This window comes from Medicago truncatula, chromosome 8 (assembly GCF_003473485.1).
Source record: "Medicago truncatula cultivar Jemalong A17 chromosome 8, MtrunA17r5.0-ANR, whole genome shotgun sequence".
NCBI lineage: Eukaryota > Viridiplantae > Streptophyta > Magnoliopsida > Fabales > Fabaceae > Medicago > Medicago truncatula.
The window spans coordinates 40,300,110-40,317,762 of record NC_053049.1 but is presented as its reverse complement, the minus strand read 5'-3'; the positions used below and the strand labels follow the sequence as shown (position 1 = coordinate 40,317,762).

Sequence of the window (17,653 nt, the reverse complement as noted above, 5' to 3'; positions counted from 1 at the left end):
ATGAAGGAATTATCATATGCCAAGCCTATAACCCAGGCTATTTCAAAATTCAAACCATCTATCTTTTTTTTTTTTGTTACTTTTTTTAGTCCTAAATTACTAATATATTGTGCTCAATATTGACCCGTGCGATAGCACGGGTCGCGCGATCTAGTTACACTAAAACAAAAACAAAAGGGTGTACATATAAGTAAAAAATAATACTAATATTTAGAATTAGGGTTCCAATGACTAGTGGGCCGAGGCCCAAAAAATACAAAAGCACGGGAAGGAAAGCTCATAAATTGGAGACACACTTTCTTTTTTCCATTCAAAGTTTATACGATTCTTCTTCAATGGTAGGAAACGTGTGTACCTAGGGGTGGACAAGATTTCCATAACCGACCCAATCCGGCCGACCCAAAAGGCCCGTATGCATCTGGGTGGGTCTGTTCGGGTTACACGGGTCACGCGGGTTGTTGAAAACGGATATAAGTGGGTTATTCGGATCGGTTTCGGATGATTGAAATCAATCCATCGAAACCCATATCCGACCGAGATATAGATTTATTATTATTTTTTACAGTGTTTGGCAGACTAGGATTGACATAAAAGCCAATTTTTCTCATTTGTCAATCACCTTTCTCTCTCTAGAGTTAACAACCGCTCTCATCTTTTCAAACCCAAATCATCCAAACCGTAACACATCTTAAAACACCAATAATCTGACTGAATGATCTCTGAAATATGATATTTTACTCAATTTATTATCCTTTCTTCTCTCATACTTGGATCACATTTCATCATCTCTCTAACTTCTTCTTTATTGTTGGCATCTACAAGGTTCTTCATCTCTCTATATCTTTAGTTGTGGTTTTTAATCAAATATTTGTGTTGGGTTTCTTTTCTTCTTTGAAAGATGTAACTATAAAGATATGAAATTTTTAAATTTTAGGATGTTGTTTTTTGTGTGAAGAATAGTTATGAAAAAGGTTGAATCTTTAAAAGATTTTGCTGTCTTTTGCGTCAAATTCCCCATGTCTAAACCGTTGCAACCCACCCGTAAAACCGATGATCCGACGAAACCGAAATCCGATTTAACCGTTGACATTGACGGACGGAGATGGACGAGGTTTTCTCACCCACGGTCAGTCTACGGTTTCCATTTTTCAATCCGCCGCCGTCCGTAACCGACCGTTGTCCACCCAATGTACCCGCAATTTCTCGCGATTCGAAGGTGATGCAGTGATGTGTTGGTGGTTTCATTGGTCTCGTTGCTGGGTTCTTTTTCCTTCAGTGGTACTTTTTTCCTCAATGGTACTTTTCTATCTCTATCTTGATGTTTAGGTTTTTAATTGTTGAACATTTTTACCGTGGAATTTTCATAAACCCTGTACAATTGGTACCTGTTGACGATTGGTACATTTTTACCGTGGAATTTTCATAAACCCTGTACAATTGGTAGGTTTTAATTGTTGAACGTTTTTTTTGTCAATTTATGGATTATTCTGCTAACTGTGGAATTGGATCCGGTGGAGTTCGACGTGGTTGGGATGCGAAAGAGATAGAGGATTTTCTGCTTCTTCGTTTGGATATGCCTGGACTTGGTAAGGAAGATGTGAACATATCTGTTGAACAGAATACCCTTATCTTTAATTTTGCTTTTGGTTGTTTTGCTAGACATAATATTCCAAACGTGGATGCTAAATTGATTCCTGAAACTTGAAAATGAGTTCTTTCCTGGAATTTTGCTTTTATCTTCAATTCTGTTTTGGTTGTTTAACTCTGTGATTTAAATCTTAAAAGAACAACACATTTCAAATATTTCTCAAATGCCTTTTATTGTTAACTTGAATATTTTGATGATTTGCTGCTAATTTTTGATAGTTAAGTGAAATTAAAAGCACGACAAATACAAAACATCCCACATCATACAATTATTAAGCAAGTGGGTACTAGAGAGTTCGGAGGAGTTGATGCCCTACGACACTGTGTACATGTGATTGTTATAATTGGCATTCACACTAGAGAGTTCGGAGGAGTTGATGCCCTACGACACTGTGTACATATGATTGTTATAATTGGCATTCACACTAGAGAGTTCGGAGGAGTTGATGCCCTACGACACTGTGTACATATGATTGTTATAATTGGCATTCACTAATTTAAGTTTGGCTTTGATTTAACATAACTGTTTAAATTTTGATTTGGATTTGGTTTGTGAGGAGTTGAGTTAAATTGTGTTAATTGAAATGTTTTAGAATATATTTGCTTCATATTTTCAGGTTTCATGGTTGATGTTGGTTTTTATTGTTCATCAGTGTCATTATTTAGTATAAATCAGGTAATGTGTGGTAGTATGAACAGAAATAACCAACAGTGATTTAAATTGTTTTTGGTGCCGATAATGCCATTGCTGCAGAATTTTATCTTGACAGGTTCATGTTGGTTTTGTAGCGATTGCAAATTTGTGTGAAAGCATATATATGTAAGTCATGCTCAGAAGTACTTTCTCTGCCGAAGTAATCTCAATCGCTGTCGCCGTAGATCCAGTCTTTTTGATATCACCACCGACAGGGTAATTTCTCCGGCAATCTCGTTATAGAAACAGTAAAAAACTTTTTTCCCAAATGTGTATTCAATTAAGTTACTAATCAATAGAGTAGTATTATGATATTGCAAAACTGAGATTTAATTTTCTCTGTTATTTATTGGTTTTCTAATTTTGATTGAATCAAGTTTTTTTTTTTTTGTGGAAATCCTTTGGTAGTTGTAAAGAAATCTAACAACTAGAATGGAGAGTGATATAAGATTATAAGGTTTATGTTTGTTCTCTATTTAGGGCTACTTTTTATTAGCAATTGTAAGAAATGTTAATGTTAGAACAAATCTGTTTCATTTGAAAAGTATGAGGATTTGATTTAAAAAATTAAGATTATGAAGACTAAAATCACACGATACTTAAGCTAAAGGACAAAAATACAATTAAGGATTTCAGTTAATTGCGTGCTTTGTACATTCAGGTTTGTATGGTGCAACCAAAAGCAGAAATGGATCTCCAATTTCAGTCAACAAATATGAGCAATACTTAAGTGCAGTTGCATTTGCTGTTACTACTTTTGGAACGGTTGCTTTGATGAGTGGATTCTTCCTTAAACCTGTTGCTACACTTGATGATTATCTTGCTAACGCTGTGCCTCTATTTGGTGGTTTCTTATCTATTCTTGGAGTTTCTGAGGTAAGTTATATGTTCAGTTTTCCACCAAACATTAAATTTTTTTCTAGACTATAAAGCATTAAAACAGCTGAGGTTTGTCAAGTTTAAAATGTTTTGTGTTTGTATTATTTTCATTGTTCAGATAGCCATGTGGGTAATAGCCGCTCGATACGGTGTTAAACTCAGCCCTTTGTTCCTGGTGCCATCTAATGCACTTTACTTTTCTGATACATACTTCTATAGTAAAAAAGAATGGGAAATGAAACTACACTAAACTTGAATAATTAGTCAATGAATATCGTTTACTAAGACCACACAGTCTTATGGCTTCTTCAATTGAACCAAAAATAAGACCATAATCACCGATATTTGGTTTCATACAAATTTTGATGACAGTATTGAGATTATATATAAATTACATAAGAAGATATTTGTAGAAGAACAAGCCTAAAATTCTTACAATCAATCAAATAAATTGCTCAATGAAAGCTTTGTCTTTTTTTATTAAGAAGTCTTTGCTTATTCTTTCCTCTATCAAAAAAAAATGTATTGTACCCCATGAATTGAGCCCTATTTTATATGTTTTGAATTTTTATTGTTTGTGATGTTTTTGAAATTGACTTGGTGCTTGAGAATGTGTGAGATGATTTTGAGATTGATAGTGCTTGGTGCTACTTTGCATTTGTAGTGATATTGCCAACCAATAGGCTGGAACTCTCCTTTTGTATGATTTATTTTATGCCACTTTTAGAACCTATATTTAGTTTATTATGTGCTCGCAATAACATGTTCATTTGGTTATTGATTAGTGTCTTATGTCAGCATGCATCTTTCAATCCCAAGAGATCGTTTTAAATTTGAAGTTTGAAATGTGAAGATTTGGATGAGAAACTACTATTGTATAACTTGAATTTACTATTGTATAACTTGCTTATTATTTTATTTCAATTATATCTTTAGTTCCTTTGGTTAGTCCCAAGTTGAATGATTGTGAACACAATTGGGATTGAACACTCAATTTCTTTGTGATTTAGATTCGCATTTCAAGATTGGTTGTGGGTTGTGGCTGGTGGGCAGATTTGTATTGCTTAGAAATTAGCAGAACTGACATTGATGTAGCTCAAATCTCGATATACACCTGACAATGCATATGGTACGTCACCTAAGTTTGTTAATTTTATGCATTCAGTTCTATGTAAATTTGAGGCACATTTCCTGAAATGTTGTATATCGAGAGATTTTTAGGAACATTTATACACCTGACAAAAGCACAGGAAGGAAAGCTCATAAATTGGAGACACGCTCTCTTTTTTCCATTCGAAGTTTATACGATTCTTCTTCAATGGTAGGAAACATGTGTACCCGCAATTTACGATTCTTCTTCAATGGTAGGAAACGTGTGTACCCGCAATTTCTCGCGATTCGAAGGTGATGCAGTGATGTGTTGGTGGTTTCATTGGTCTCGTTGCTGGTTTCTTTTTCCTTTAGTGGTACTTTTTTCTTCAATGGTACTTTTCTATCTCTATCTTGATGTTTAGGTTTTAATTGTTGAACATTTTTACCGTGGAATTTTCATAACCCCTGTACAATTGTTACTTGTTGAGAATTTTGTTGTTAGGCTAGCATAGCCATTATCTCATTCAATCTTCTGCTATAACAACAACAACCCTGTACAATTTTGTAAATCAAAATTTAAATTGTTAGGGTTTATGAAATGCTGCAAGATCTTTTTTCCCCAATATATGAGCCTAAATTTTGAAACGGTTTAGGGTGCCTGAGGACTTTAAAGAATTCATAATTTGATGATATCTTTTATAACTTGAATGGAATTCATTACTGTGATTGTCTATGTGAGTTGAAATCAATTTTCTTAATTTGAAAAGGGGATGATATTATCCTAAAACCAATGATAGGAAATGATGAATATTATTTTTGCTACTTAAAATTTTGTAAATGTTGGGATGCCTCGGTGATTTTCTGATCTTAGTGCAATTCTAGACTATGAATTGTCACTCATATATGATATATGAGCCTAAACTTTGAAACTATTATGATGCATCGATGACCCGAAAGGAATTGACGGATATTATTTGTCTCATATGTTGGCAAGTGTTGGGATGCCTCAATATTTTTATGATCTTGAATGCAGTTCTATACTATGAATTGTCACTCATATATGATATATGAGCCTAAATTTTAAAACTATTATGATGCCTCGATGACCCGAAAGGAATTGACGGATATTATTTGTCCCATATGTTGGCAAGTGTTGGGATGCCTCAATGATTTTATGATCTTGAGTGCAATTCTATACTATGAATTGTTACTCATATATGATATATGAGCCTAAATTTTGAAACTATTATGATGCCTCGATAACCCGAAAGGAATTGACGGATATTATTTGTCCCATATGTTGCAAGTGTTGGGATGCCTCAATGATTTTATGATCTTGAGTGCAATTTTATTCTACGAATTGTCACTCATATATAATATATGAGCCTAATTTTGAAACTATTATGATGCCTCGATAACCCGAAAGGAATTGACGGATATTATTTGTCCCATATGTTGCAAGTGTTGGTAAGCCTCAATGATTTTATGATCTTGAGTGCAATTCTATACTATGAATTGTCACTCATATATGATATATGAACCTAAATTTTGAAACTATTATGATGCCTCGATGACCCGAAAGGAATCTGATATTATTCGTTCCATATGTTGCAAGTGTTGGGATGCCTTAATGATTTTATGATCTTGAGTGCAATTCTATACTATGAATTGTGACTCATATATGATATATGAGCCTAAATTTTAAAACTATTATGATGCCTCGATGACCCGAAAGGAATTGACGGATATTATTCGTCCCATATGTTGCAAGTGTTGGGATGCCTCAATGATTTTATGATCTTGAGTGCAATTTTATTCTACGAATTGTCACTCATATATATGATATATGTGCCTGAATTTTGATACTATTATGATGCCTCGATAACCCGAAAGGAATTGACGGATATTATTGTCCCATATGTTGCAAGTGTTGGTATGCCTCAATGATCTTATGATCTTGAGTGCAATTCTATACTACGAATTGTCACTCATATGATATATGAACCTAAATTTTAAAACTATTATGATCCCTCGATGACCCGAAATCAATTGCGGATATTATTTGTCCCATATGTTTGGGATGCCTCATTGATTTTATGATCTTGAGTGCAATTCTATACTATGAATTGTCACTCATATATGATATATAAGCCTAAATTTTGAAACTATTATGATGCCTCGATGACCCGAAAGGAATTGACGGATATTATTTGTTCCATATGTTGCAAGTGTTGGGATGCCTTAATGATTTTATGATCTTGAGTGCAATTGTATTATATGAATTGACTATTATATGAATTGACTCATATATGATATATGAGCCTAAATTTTGAAATTATTATGATGCTTCGATGACCCGAAAGGAATTGATGGATATTATTTGTCCCATATGTTGCAAGTGTTGGTATGCCTCTGATCTTATGATCTTGAGTGCCATTCTATACTACGAATTGTCACTCATATATGATATATGAGCCTAAATTTTGTAACTATTATGATGCCTCGATGACCCGAAAGGAATTGCGGATATTTTTTGTCCCATATGTTTCTAGTGTTGGGATGCCTCATTGATTTTATGATCTTGAGTGCCATTCTATACTACGAATTGTCACTCATATATGATATATGAACCTAAATTTTGAAACTATTATGATGTCTCGATGACCCGAAAGGAATTGACGGATATTATTTGTTCCATTTGTTGCAAGTGTTGGGATGCCTTAATGATTTTATTATCTTGAGTGCAATTCTATACTATAAATTGTGACTCATATGATATATGAGCCTAAATTTTGAAACTATTATGATGCCTCGTTGACCCCGAATGGAATTGACGGATATTATTTGTTCCATATGTTGCAAGTGTTCGGATGCCTCAATGATTTTATGATCTTGAGTGCAATTTTATACTATGAATTGTCACTCATATATGATATATGAGCCTAAATTTTGAAACTATTATGATGCCTCGATAACCCGAAAAGAATTGACGGATATTATTTGTCCCATTTTTGCAAGTGTTGGGATGCCTTAATGATTTTATGATCTTGAGTGCAATTCTATACTATGAATTGTCACTCATATATGATATATAAGCCTAAATTTTGAAACTATTATGATGCCTCGATGAACCGAAAGGAATTGACGGATATTATTTGTCCCATTTTTGCAAGTGTTGGGATGCCTCAATGATTTTATGATCTTGAATGCAATACTATACTAATAATTGTGACTCACTCATATATGACATATGAGCCTAAATTTTGAAACTATTATGATGCCTCGATGACCCGAAAGGAATTGACGGTTATTATTTGTTCTATATGTTGCAAGTGTTGGGATGCCTCTATGATTTTATAATCTTGAGTGAAATTCTAGACTATGAATTGTTACTCAAATATGAGATATATATGAGCATTAATTTTGAAACTATTATGATGTCTCGATGACCCGAAATGAATTGACGGATATTATTTGTTCCGTATGTTGCAAGTTTTGAGATGCCTATGTGATTTTATGATCTTGAGTGCAATTCTAGACTATGAATTGTTACTCATATGATATATGCGCCCAAATTTGAAACTATTATGATGCTTTGATGACCCGAAAGGAATTGACGGTTCTAATTTGTCCCATATGTTGCAAGTTTTGAGATGCCTATGTGATTTTATGATCTCGAGTAAAATTCTAAACTAGCTCAAATTTTGAAACTATTATGATGTCTCGATGACCCGAAAGGAATTCACGGATATTATTTGTCCAATATGTTGCAGGTGTTGGGATGCCTTAATGATTTAATGATCTTGAGTGCAATTCTATACTATGAATTGTCACTCATGTTTGATATATAAGCCTAAATTTTGAAACTATTATGATGCCTTGATGATTTCGAAACTATTATGATGCCTCGATGAACTGAAAGGAATTGCCGGATATTATTTGTCCCATATGTTGCAAGTGTTGGTGTGCCTTGGTGATTTTATGATCTTGAATGCAATTCTATAATATGAATTGTGACTCATATATCATATATGAGCCTAAATTTTGAAACTATTATGATGCCTCGATGACCCGAAAGGAATTCACGGATATTATTTGTCCCATATGTTGCAAGTGTTGGGATGCCTCAATGATTTTATGATCTTGAATGCAATTCTATACTATGAATTGTCACTCATGTATGATATATAAGCCTAAATTTTGAAACTATTATGATGCCTGGGTGATTTTGAAACTATTATGATTGCTGGATGACCCGAAAGGAATTGACGGATATTATTTGTTCGATATGTTGCAAGTGTTGGATGCCTCAATGATTTTTTGATCTTGAGTGCAATTCTATACTATGAATTGTCACTCAGATATGATATGAGTCTAAATTTTGAAACTATTATGATGCCTCGATGACCCGAAAGGAATTGACGGATATTATTTGTTGGAAGTGTTGGGATGCCTTAATGATTTTATGATCTTGAGTGCAATTCTATTCTATGAATTGTGTCTCATATATGATATTTGAGCCTAAATTTTAAAACTATTATGATGCCTGGGTGATTTTGAAACTATTATGATTGCTGGATGACCCGAAAGGAATTGACGGATATTATTTGTCCTATACGTTGAAAGTGTTGGGATGCCTCGGTTATTTTATGATCTTGAATGCAATTCTATAATATGAATTGTGACTCATATATGATATATGAGCGTAAATTTTGAAACTATTATGATGTCTCGATGACCTGAAAGGAATTGACGGATATTATTTGTCTCATATGTTGCAAGTGTTGGGATGCCTCAATGATTGTATGATCTTGAATGCAATTTTATACTGTGGATTGTCACTCATATATGACATATGAGCCTAAATTTTGATACTATTATAATGTCTCGATGATCCGAAAGGAATTGACGGATATTATTTGTCCCTTATGTTGCAATTGTTGGGATGCCATGGTGATTTTATGATCTTGAGTGCAATTTTATACTATGAATTGTCATATATATATATAGGGTGTATCAAATGAGACCACTATTTAAAATGAGAGTGAGAGGGTTAAATCGCAACCCTTAGATCAAATCAAATGGCTGATATTTATTTGTGATACCTGCACTGCTGCACACACGTGTGATTGTCTTCTCTTGTAGTTAAGTGGGTAAGCGCTTTCATCCCTCTTCCTTTCTTCTCTTAGATTTATGTTTTTTTCTTTTCCAAATTGTCTTCTCCAATTCCAGCCCAAATTATCCTGTTTCATCAACTCTATTTCTCTTCTTTTTTTAGCTATGAGTACGAACGTGATTTCCAGAAGAAAACTATTTTGTATCAAACCATCAAACTACTACTAATAAATGAATTTGGGATAAACTATGAAATTCAATGAATAAAATTATGCATTCTTTTAATTAGTGACAGGAACATGAAGAAAGTGCAGCAGAAATGAAATCCATGAAGATTTAAAAAAGATTAGTTTTTGTTCTTCTTTCTTTTTCTATTCTATAAACTGAAAGTGGATTACCGAATCATCATTACAGCTCTTTTACAAGGTTTGATTTAATGATAACCCATATCCCAAATTTGGATTTGATGTTTTAGTTTTTTTTACGGCTTCTATGATTCATAACAATTCATATTTTCCAAACTTCTCTTTGGTGTGATTCATAAGGTGTGATTGTTTTTTTGATTAAGTTAGCCATGATACATCAAAATTGCCTTCCATTGGATCTTGAATAATAACATTTGAAAGAAAAAAAAGAAACTGAAATATCACAGGGAGATGAATAGACGGCGAGAGAAGAAGCAGTTTTAAAATTTAAGTAACACAATAAAGATTGATCTAAGGGTTGTGATTTCACCCTCTCATCTCTCATTTTAAAAGGTCCTCTTACTTGATATGCCCTATATATATATATATATATATATATATATATATATATATATATATATATATATATATATGAGCCTAAATTTTGAAACTGTTATGATGCCTTGATGACCCGAAAGGAATTGACGGTTATTAGTGTCCCATATGTTGCAAGTTTTGAGATGCCTATGTGATTTTATGATCTTGAGTGAAATTCTAGACTATGAATTGTTGCTCATATATGAGATATGAGCCCAAATTTTGAAACTATTATGATGCCTTGATGACCCGAAATGAATTGACGGATATTATTTGTTCCATATGTTGCAAGTTCTGAGATGCGTATGTGATTTTATGATCTTGAGTGCAATTCTAGACTATGAATTGTCACTCATATATGATATATGAGCCTAAATTTTGAAACTATTATGATGCCTCGATGACCCGAAAGGAATTGACGTATATTATTTGTCCCATATGTTGCAAGTGATGGGATTCCTCAATGATTTTATGATCTTGAGTGCAATTCTATAATATGAATTGTCACACATATATGATATATGAGCCTAAATTTTGAAACTATTATGATGTCTCGATGACGCGAAAGGAATTGACGGATATTATATATATTGCGTGTTGGGATGCCATGATGATTTTATGATCTTGAGTGCAATTCTATAATATGAATTGTCATATATATATGAGCCTAAATTTTGAAACTATTATGATGTTTCGATACCCCGAAAGGAATTGACAGATATTATTTGTCCCATATGTTGCAAGTGTTTGGATGCTTTAATGATTTTATGATCTTGAGTGCAATTGTCACTCATATATGATATATGAGCCTAAAATTTGAATCTATTATGATGCCTCGATGACCCTAAATGAAACACTATGAACAATTCATTCATAGTGTAAATGTTGTCTGAAGCCTTAAATGTGATATGGTATATGAATTTTTATTCATAATATAAAAGATGGATCCGTTGTGCATTTATGACTATGAAAGCAATTCTAAATTGTAAACTGCCACAATGAGATGGAATATACGATGCCTCGACGACCCAAATTGGATATTGTTTATTTAAATTTTTTGAAGTGTTGGGATGCCTCATTTGACCCCAAAAGAAGATTATGAACATTTTAATCATAATTTAAAGTTTAACGATGTCTTACATGTGACATTGATATGAATTTGTGTTCATATTATAAACGTTTGTATTCGTTGTACTTTTATGACCTTGAATTCATGTTTCGACCGTGAATTGTCATTGAGTGCTATATGGCATGCCTCAATGATCCAAAAAGATATATGAATTTTGTATGCTCCATGCATTTACCATTGTGTTTTTTTTTTCCCGTAATATAAAGGTTTGTACTCATTGTGCTTTTATGACCTTGAATTCACTTTTAGATTATGATTTGCCACTTTGCTATATGGGCTGCCTCAATACTTCTCTGTTTTTATTTTCAAACGTTATGATGTTTTAAAGAAGATGAAACACATTGTTTGGTCCTTTCATCTTCTTTAGAACACGCAATATAAAAAATTTCTATACTCTATCTTGCTTTTCAGGTTTTAATTCTTGAATTTTTTCACAGTGGAATTAGTAGTACTGGAATGATTCAGCAAACTATGCTTTTCTATGGAGAATCTTTTGGCACCGATGACAATTTATTCGTTAGCTAAGGTAATGAGATGGAATATAGGATGACAACCCTAAAGGAATGAAACTGTAGGAATTTATAGTCGGATGCTTAGAAGAATCTAAAAGATTCATAATGTAAAAGATGGATGATATCATTTAGGCTTAATTGCACTTTTGGACCCCTATCTTTCCAAAAGTTGTGGTTATGGACCCCTAACTAATTTAAATACAAAACAGCCCCCTATGTTTTGATTCTTTGGCAGTTTTGGACCCCTAGTCCATTGTTGACTCGGTCAACGCTGAGGTGGCATCCTAAGTGAGGTGCCACGTGTCATTTTTTTTTTTTTTTTTTTTGCCTTGGTGGTCCAAAGATGAAATATGAGCCTTAATTTTGAAACTATTGAGATAGCTCGATGACCCGAAAGGAATTGATGGATGTTATTTGCTCCATAAATGTTGCAAGTGTTTGGATGTCTCGATGACCCAAAAAGAAATATTATGAACACTTTATTCATAGCGTAAAATTCGATGACCCTATTACGATACTGATATGAATATTTATTCAAAATATAAGGGATGGATCCACTGTGCTTTTATGACCCCGAATGCAGTTATAGACTATGAATTGCCACTATGATATGGAATGTAGCATGCCTTGATGATCGATCCTAAATGAATCGATGAATATTATAAGTTCCATTGATGTTGGAAATGTTTGGATGTCTTGAAAACACTATGAACAATTCATTCATAGTGTAAAAGTTGTATGATGCCTTAAATGTGATATTGGCATGAATTTTTATTCATAATATAAGGGATGAATCCGTTGTGCTTTTATGAAATTGTAAAATGACCCGAAAGGAATATGAATCATGGATATTTTTTGTTTCATAAATTTTGAAGTGTATGAACACTTTAATCATTATTTAAAGTTTGATGATGTCTCACATGCGATATTGATATGAATTTGTATTCATAATATAAATGTTTGTATTCGCTGTGCTTTTATGACATTGAATTCATTTTTAGACCGTGAGTTGTCATCGCATGCTATGCGGGATGCCTCAATGATCCAAAAAGATATGAATTTTATATGCTCCATGAATTTAATGCTGTGCTTTTTCGTAGGATAAAGGTTTGTATTCGATGTGATTTTATGGCCTTAAATTCACTTTTAGATTGTGATTTGCCAGCTTGCTCGAAAAACTATCTCAGATGATTAAATTTTGTGTGTGGAGTGGTGATAGTGGTCAAAAGAAAATCTGCACAGTTGCTTGGAGAGATGTTTGTAAATCTAGAGAAGAGGGTGGCCTTGCTGTGAAAGATCCCTCTCTGGTGAATAAGGCTTTTCTTCTGCATCTGTGTTGGAAGATGCTCACCTTACAAGATCAATGGGCAGTTATGGCTAGAATGCGGTTCATGAAAAATGGTAAGCCAAGGTCTTCACATCTCAAATCTTCTATCTGGCTGGGTCTTAGGCCCCTTCTGAATGACATTTTTCAACATGCCACTTGGACTGTTGGTAATGGAGAGTCCATTTACTTTTGGACTGATAGATGGTTGGCTATGCTTATAGTGGATATTTGGCAGATCCCTGTTCACCTTCACAAAGTCTTGACAGTGAAATTTGCTGATTTTGTGATAGAGGACAGTGGCAAATTCCCGATTATTTCCTGCATAAGGGTGTCTCTTTAGTCCAACAAATATATGGTATCACTCTGCCTATTGACTTGCTGATACTCTCAAATGGAACAATTCTATTGATGGGAATTTGACAAATAAATTAGCTTTTGATCATTTGAAAGGGACTTCTCAGAGATTTCCGTGGTGCACAGCTATTTGGAATAAGTATACCCCCCTTCCAGATCTTTTATTCTTTGGAGATTTGCTCACAATAAGTTGTCCACTGATGATAATTTGTGTAAAAGTGGGTGTTGCATTGTCTCTATCTGTTGTTTCTGCCACAATCAAGCGGTATCTTCTCATCATATTTTCTTATCTTGCCCTGTTACTATGGTGTTGTGTGATTGGCTTAGCTCTGGTACTGGTCAGCAGTTTGATACGTGGTAGGCTCTAATCACTAGCTGTCTGAGTATTAGTAGCTCTCTGTTGCGGAAAGTGATGCTGTTTGCAGTCCTGCATACTGTTTGGATAATTTGGATTGAAAGAAACAACATAACCTTTTAGGACAAACACACAAGCATAGATAACATGAAACACTGTGTTCTGACAGATATTCATCTGAGTTTTTCTCTGAACTTGATGACGGGAACATCCTCTATGGCTAAGTTTAAAGTTACTCAATTTTTCAACATCCCTTTCAGGTCTAGCAGGCTCGTTTCTGCCGCTGAGGTACGATTGCTTCCTCCTGCTGCTGGAAGAATAAAAGTGAATATTGATGGTTCCTCCTTTGGGCCTGTGCCCAGTAGGGCAATTGGTGGGGTTTTCCGTTTGAGTCACTTTTGGGTGGATTTACCCAGAATACAGGTTGTGCTTCAGCTCAAGAGGCTGAGCTTTGTGCTGCCATGTTTGCGATTGAGAAAGCTGCGGAACTAAATAGGAAATAGTTGTGGTTAGAGAGTGATTCTCTGATTGTGGTTAGGTGTTTTGATAGCAGATCTGTGGTCCCTTGAAGATTGAAGACAAGATGGCAAAACTGCACGGTTTTGGTTCGGAAGTTAGGTGGTATTTGTACCCACATTCACAGGGAAGGCAACCCGGTTGCAGACGCCTTAGCTCAAAATGGGCAGAGTTTGGCATTATCTACTTCTCAATGGTGGAGTGAACCTCCCTATTTTCTTCTATCTCTTTTGTATCACGGTAGTCTAGGTGTGCCTCATTATAGAACAATCAGATGATGTATTGACTTAGTAATAGGGTTCTGGCCCCCTCCAGCTTGGTTTTTTGATATTTTGCTCTGATTGATAAAAAAAAAAATGATTGTGATTTGCCACTGTTCTATATGGATTGCTTCAATACTTCTCTGTTTTCGTCTTAGAAAGTTATGATGTGTTTTAAAGATGAAACACGCAGCCTTTTATCTTTGAAACACGCATCATTCGGGAAACATTACGAATACTTCACTCATTATGTAAAAATTGGATGATGCCTGAAATGTAATATTAATGTGAATTTTTTTTATTCATTATATAATGATGGATCCATTGTGTGCTTTTATGGATAAATCATGGATGTTATTTGTTCCATGAATTTTTAATTTTAAATTGTTTGCATGTCTCATTTGACCCTAAAAGGAACGTTATGAACACTTTAATCATAATTTAAAGTTTGATATTCATAATATAAAGGTTTGTATTAGTTATGCTTTAATGACCTTGAATTCACTTTTAGACTGTGAATTGCCACTGTGGAATATGAGATGCCTCAATGATCCAAAAAGATTATGTATATTATTTGCTCCACGAATTTACTGTTGTGCTTTTATGATCCTGAATGATGCTCTCTACTGTGAATGTGAATTACCACTCGAAGATGGAATGAGTTTAAATTTTGTAACTATTTGGATGCCTTGTAACTCAGAAAGGAATCAATTAATATTATTTATTCCAGAATTTGAAGTGCGCCTATTTGTTCTGCATTGTGACTGTTGCTTTTAGGTCTTTTGGTTGTTTTGCTGTGATATTGCTATCTTTGGATGACAAAATTATGCGTTACGTTAGAATTAAGGCATGCTTTTGTTGGTATCAGAGACTTAAGATTTGTCTTTATTTTTCTCTAGAAACATGTTTTTGTTGGTATGTAATGTGTAATTGAAATATTTCAAACTTTGAAACTGATAATACTTATTTTCTCATATCTAAAAAGTGTAATAAAAATAAAATCTTTTGATAAGGCTGGAAAATATAGAAAAACAAGTTTTTCATCAAAACAAAATCTTCATGGAAGTGCATCTTTGTGGGCTTTCTTTCTTTGTGCATCTTTTTGGAGTGAGTCTTTAAAATGTGGCTTGGGATTTTGACCGTCCTCAGAGAGATCTGAGCACCTTTGATTGAGAGAAGATCGTGTTGGAGTCAAATTGGAAAATCCTTAACACTAAAACAAGAAGATTTATGTATGCATTAAACCAGTAGCTTGAGAACCCTTTGAGCTGTTTGGGGATAAATTAAGTGTCGAATCGGACATAGGTGGTTCTATTTTGTCAGAAATTGTGATGTATATCAGTATGTCTGCAGGTCTTAGATCAGCAGAAAGTCTGTCCTATTGTTTACTTGCTGCGCTTGTTCTTTGTTGCGGATGGACACTTTCTGATGACTTAAATGTGATATGGATGTGAATTTGTATTCATGATGCAAGAGATGATATCTATAGTGCTTTTACTACCCTTAATCAAATTCAACTTGAATTGCCACTCGGAGATGAAATATGATCCTAAATTTTGCGTCTCTCCAGATGCCTTGGTGACCCGTAATGAATCAATGGATATTACTTGTTACATGAATTTTGTAAGTGTTGGGGATGTCTTGATGACCCTAAACAAAACATTAATCAAACTTCACTCATAATGTAAAAGCTATATACTGCCTTAAATGCGATATTGAAGCGAAATTTTATTCATTATGTAAGGGATGGTACTCGTTTCACCAAGACTTTGAATGCAATTCTAGTCTGTTCTTATTGAGCCTACAAGTCGGACTACCAGCATAGAATGAGGGGCTTTATAGTTTTATTGACTATCCATCTAATGTTAGTCTTGATGGATAAATTATACTCTCAGCTTTTGGAGCCGAGGTATATTTGACATACCCTGTCGTAGTTGATGAAGTTCTTCAAAAGCCATAAGAGATAATAGTAAAAACATTTTATGGCTATATGCTGCAACAATTTTTAAAATCTTGCAATTTGGAGGTATTTTCATTATTAATAATAATATAGTTCCTAATTTTGCTGTTGGGGTGAAAATATTGCAATCGATTAATTTTTCTTCCTTTTAGATTTACTGTAGGATTGTGAATTGGGTATAAAGTACAATCTTATCAGCAGTGGTATATATCCTTTGTTCCTTTATTTAATATATGTTTTCATTTACAGGAAGGGATGGTTGCACTTTTATGACCTGAATGCAAATTTAGGGTATGTAAACCGTCGAAGATTGATGGACTCTGAACAAGAGCAATATATATGACTCTGAATGCAAAATTAGGGTATGTAAACCCTTGAAGGTTGATGGACTATGAACAAGAGCAATATATAGATGTATACTAGTTTTGTTAAAATGTATTGACATAAATATGTTTTGGGCCTCATTTAGTAAATCATATTGAAATAAATAACTTTTTTTTTTTAAAAATGTACTAATATAATATTATTTATGAAACCTATTTAATAAATTTTTGGAGGTGTTGAGTTTGAGGAAATTGATGCTTGTTAAGAGATCCACAATATTATATAGTAAATAAAAGAGTCTTTAAATGAATATCACTTGTCCACGTCACTAATTTTTAATTTTACAATGAAAGTGTCTACGTATTAAGGAATCAATTACTATTATAAAAATAAAAATAAAAGGAATAAATTACTATAGTGGACCACCTAGATAAATGATCCCCCATAGACCGATACTTAATGGATCCTCCATAGATCGATACTTTTCGGAAAAATTAGCTCATGACCCTTGTCATGTTTTTTTTTTTTGAAAGAGACCCTTGTCATGTTTATTGATAAGGTGGTGATATGATTGATATCAATTCAATACAAGATACATATTTGTTTTCTGTTATTTTTATCGAATCAGAATCAATATTTATTAAGTCATTGTCTCAACCATAATAATAAAGATAATCATTAACATCTAATTTTAAGAGACGAATAAT

The 17,653-nt window shown here is 33.7% G+C and overlaps 1 long non-coding RNA gene across 8 annotated transcripts; it reads left to right on the top strand.

Annotated features, from left to right (window-relative positions):
* The first annotated feature begins 607 nt into the window (after nt 1-607).
* Nucleotides 608-17,170, top strand: LOC25502909 (uncharacterized). 8 transcript variants are annotated; one of them, XR_003008163.2, is made up of 9 exons: nt 1,276-1,586; nt 2,265-2,323; nt 2,437-2,557; nt 3,003-3,217; nt 4,231-4,349; nt 4,442-4,704; nt 11,776-11,864; nt 13,016-16,688; nt 16,872-17,170. It is a non-coding gene; the product is annotated as an uncharacterized lncRNA (long non-coding RNA). The 8 variants fall into 8 exon arrangements; XR_003008159.2 differs by lacking the exons at nt 11,776-11,864; nt 13,016-16,688; nt 16,872-17,170 and adding an exon at nt 608-822 and having other exon boundaries at nt 935-1,586; nt 4,442-4,935; XR_003008164.2 differs by lacking the exons at nt 11,776-11,864; nt 13,016-16,688.
* Nucleotides 17,171-17,653: the final 483 nt, after the last annotated feature.